Genomic DNA, 4,911 nt, shown 5'->3' with positions numbered 1-4,911 from the left:
CTTCTTAGGATCCACCTTTATGTCTTCTTCCGATACAACAAGCCCCAAAAAGGCAACTAAGTCTAACCAAAACTCACATTTTGAAAACTTGGCATATAACTGATTATTCTTCAAAGTGTGAAGCACACTTCGAAGATGCTACTCATGCTCCTCTCGACTGCTGGAGTAAATCAAGATATCATCAATGAATACAACCACAAAAGAATCCAAATAAAGCTTGAACACCCGATTCATCAAATCCATAAATACTGCTAGGGAATTTGTCAACCCAAATGACATCACTAGGAATTCGTAATGCCCATACCGAGTCCGAAAAGCTTTTTTAGGGACATCAAATGCCCTAATCTTCAACTGATGGTAACCAGACCTCAAATCGATCTTCGAGAATACATTGGAACCCTGAAGCTGATCAAATAAGTCATCAATTCTTGGCAGCAGATATTTGTTTTTGATAGTGGCCTTGTTCAAGTGTCGATAATCTATACACATCCGCATAGAGCCATCTTCCTTCTTTACAATTAATACTGGTGCACCCAGGGCGAGACACTAGGTCTAATGAATCCCTGATCAAGCAAGTCTTGTAACTGCTCTTTCAATTCTTTCAACTCCGGCGGTGCCATACGGTATGGTGGAATAGAAATGGCCTGAGTGCCCGGAGCCAAATCAATACAGAAGTCAATATCTCTGTCGGGTGGCATCCCCGGCAAATCTGCAGGAAATACTTCTGGAAATTCACGAACAGCTGGTACTGAGTCCATAGAAGGAAAATCCGCACTAGGATCGCGAATATAAGCCAAATAGGCTAGACACCCTTTCTCTACCATACGACAAGCTTTCATATAAGAAATAACCATGCTGGCAGAATGACCAGGAGTTCCTTTCCACTCTAACCGAGGTAACCCCAGCATAGCTAGGGTCACTGTCTTGGCATGACAATCCAATATAGCATGATAAGGGGACAGCCAATCTATACCCAAGATGACATCAAAATCTACCATATCAAGAAGTAGAAGATCCACACTAGTCTCAAGATTACAAATAGTAACCACAAACAAACGATAGACATGATCTACTACAATAGAGTCTCCTACCGGTGTAGATACTCACACAGAAGCACTCAGAGAATCACAAGGCACAACCAAATATGAAGCAAAATGGGAGGACACATAGGAATAAGTAGATCCTGGATCAAATAGAACTGAATCATCTCTATGGCAAACTGGAATAATACCTGTGATCACAGCATCAGATGACTCGGCCTCAGGCCTAGCTGGAAAAGCATTAAATCGGGGCTGGGCCGCACCACTCTAAACTGCGTCCCTAGGACGGGCACTAACTGGCTGGCCTCCACCTCTAATAGCCTGACCTCCACCTCTAATGGCCTGACCTCTACCTCCAGCTGCCTGACCCCTATATTTAGCTGGTTGAGCAGGCGGTGAAGCAACTGGTGCTGGTATGATGGCACAAGAATCTTGTCGAGATCTGTTACTCGCCAATCTAGGGCAATACCTCCTGATGTGACCAATGTTCCTACACTCATAACACCCATCCTGATGCCGTGGCTGTTGAAGTTGAAGCTGACCCAAATGGGCCGTATAACCATTGTAGTAACTTTGGAGTGGTGATGTACTGATAGGAGCTGAATGCGCACTAAATGCTGGCTGCCCAAAGTAAGGCATAATAGGATAGTGACTCCCTGAAGCACTGGGAGATACATGAAGTGCTGAATGAAACGGTCTGGGAGGATGACCCCTGCCAAAATTACCTCTGCCTCCATACGAGGCACCACTGAAACCACCGAACTGATGAGGCCTCTTATCAGACCTCTGCCCTCTCTCCTGTGCAAGAAACATCTCTATCCTCCTTGCGATATTAGCAGCCGCCTGAAAAGAAATCTCACTTTCGGTCTCCTTGGCCATCTGAAGTCTGATAGGGTGAGTGAGTCCCTCAATAAACCTCCTCACTCTCTCTCCCTCCGTAGGTAGTAAAAGGAGAGTGTGACATGCCAAATCTACAAAACAGGACTCATACTGAGTAACAGTCATACTGCCCTGCTGTAGATGCTCAAATTGCTTGCGGAATTCTTCTCTTAGTATGATAGGGAGGAACCTTTCCAAAAATAGATGAGAGAACTGTTCCCATGTAAGTGTAGGCGATCCGACTGGTCGGGTCAATGTATAATCTCTCCACCACCTCTTAGCGAAACCCGTCATCTGAAATATAGCAATATCAACCCCATTGGTCTCAACTATACCCATGTTCTGTAGCACCTCATGGCAGCGTTCAAGATAGTCCTGTGGGTCCTCCGAAGGTGTACCACTGAAGTGAACTGGAAAGATCTTGGTAAACTTATCCAGTCGCAATGCAACAACTAGCTGAACTACCCCAACTGGCGGGGATGCTGGAGTGACGATAAACCTTTCGGGACCTGAGCTGGTCCAATTGGTACATTCTGAATTGGAACCTCCTCCTGAAGATCCACCTAAGGTACTACAATAGGTGCGGTTGCTCGAGCTCTAGACTGAGCTCTACCTCTGCTTCTACCTCGAACACTGGCGCGACTTTGGCCTCGGCCCTTGCCCCTAGTCGTAGTTGTCACTGGGGGCTCTGGCTCCTGTCCAGTTGTAGACGCAGTGCGTATTATCGCCATTTGCGAGAGGACAAGAATAGAAGAGTTCAATCGTCAATGATAGAATAAAATCGCACGACATAGTAGAATAGAAGTGAAATTGTTCCTAAACTCCATAGTCTCTGAGAGATAAGTACAGACATCTCTATACCGATCCTTCAGACTCTACTAAGATTGCTCGTGACTCGTGAGACCTATGTAACCTAGTGCTCTGATACCAACTGTCACGACCTGAAATTCCCTCCTTCGGACCGTGATGGCGCCTAACATTTCACTTGCTAGGCAAGCCAACATTAGAATAATATTAACCAATTTTTAAACAATTTTTAAATTTTTAATAATCAAGGAAAAAAAAGCGGAAGCAATGTTTGAAATATAGTGAAATAATCCAAAAAAAACAACCGTGTCTAATTACCATCCCAGAATTGGTGTCACAAGTGCACGAGCTTCTAGAATAATACAAATAAAGGTCTGAATAAAATAAAGCTATCTGGAAATAAACACACAGCTAAAGTAAAATAGACGGGGACTTCAGAACTGCGGATGCCATGCAGTTATGCCTCAAGTCTCCTCCGAATAGCTGAAATTCGAATAAGTCTATGGCATGCCGCTGGGACCAATTCCGAAATCTAAACAAGAAGTGCAGAGTATAGTATCAGTACAATCGACCCCATGTACTTGTAAGTGCTGAGCCTAACCTAGACGAAGTAGTAACGAGGCTAAGGTAGTTCACTTACATTAACTTGTACGCAATATTAATAACAACAACAAATAATAGAAATAAATCAGGTAACTCATTTAAAATAATTGAAGCCAACTCAGTAGTCATAATCCATTATTATTTCACCCAATTCTGTTACAGCGTGCAACCCGCTCTCACAATATATTCACATTCAATTCTGTTGCAGCGTGCAAACCGCTCTCCCAATATATTCCTTTTAAACAAGTCTATCATATATTTATTTCAATCAAGTATATATATAGACTTTTAAATAAGTCTGTCATATATTTATTTCAATCATGTACATATATAGACTTTTAAATAAGTCTGTTGCAGCATGCAATCTGATCCCCCAATATTAACTTGTAAATAAGTCTATTGCGGAGTGCAATCCGATCCCCCAATATAGATATATTTACTTTCATTTCTGTTGTGGCGTGCAACCTGTTTCCCCAATATATATAACATTAAACAGCTCATAATGTAAATAAAAATTACTCCAATAAATACCACATCCAATGAGAAACTATTAAGCTTCAACGCACACAACAATTATAATTTATTTATGAACAAACAATGGCAATAACAATTTATTTTGAAAATCAGGGAGAAAATAGATAGTTTAATATTTAATATGCTAAATGTCAAGTAGCAATTAGTGCACATAATTCAAATAAGCATGTAACAATTATTACAGGAATTTAAGAATTAATATTTTACAAAGAATAGGAGAGAAATAATTATTATAATAATTAATTTATAATTTTAAACAATTTATGATTTTTCAAGTAAGCATTTCACGTCGTTCACATGCATTTCACATAACAAATAATGTAAGGGTTCTATTCCCTCAAGTCAAGGTTAACCACGACACTTACCTCGCTTTACAAATTCCAATAAATTACACGACCACGACTTTTCCTTTTAAATTTATCTCCAAAAGCTTCAAATCTATTCACAAACAATTTGATATACTCAATACGAATCATAGGAATTAATTCCATATGAATTTACTAATTTTTCGGATAAAAATCCGAAATTAATTAAAATATTCGACAGTGGGACCCATATCTCAAATGCCGGTAAAACTTACGAAATCCGAACACGAGTTCCGATAAGAGTCCAACCATAAAACATTTATCAATTTCTGATGTCAAACGGACCATTAAATCTTAAATTTTTGTTTTTGGAAGATTTTATAAAAATCTGATTTTTCTTCCATAAATTCACGGATTCATGATATAAATGAGTATGAAATCATTAAATACAATCAATATAGGATAAGGAACATTTAACCCAATGTTTTCCCGTGAAAATTGCCCAAGACTCGCCTTACCCGAGCTCAAAAATGGAAAAGAGTTGAAATTGGGTCGAAACCCCATTTCCAGAACTTAAGTTCTGTTTCTTGGATTTTTACTCATCGCGGAAATTCGTTCGCGATCGCGTAGAACAACTTTTGCCTAGGTTCATTTTAATCTTCACGATCGCGGGAATGGCTTCGCGATCGCGAAGCACATTTTGGCTGCCCAGACTTCTAACTCTATGCGATCACGTAAATGCT

This window comes from Nicotiana tomentosiformis, chromosome 11, assembly GCF_000390325.3.
Source record: "Nicotiana tomentosiformis chromosome 11, ASM39032v3, whole genome shotgun sequence".
NCBI lineage: Eukaryota > Viridiplantae > Streptophyta > Magnoliopsida > Solanales > Solanaceae > Nicotiana > Nicotiana tomentosiformis.
Note: the sequence above shows the minus strand (reverse complement) of the source record.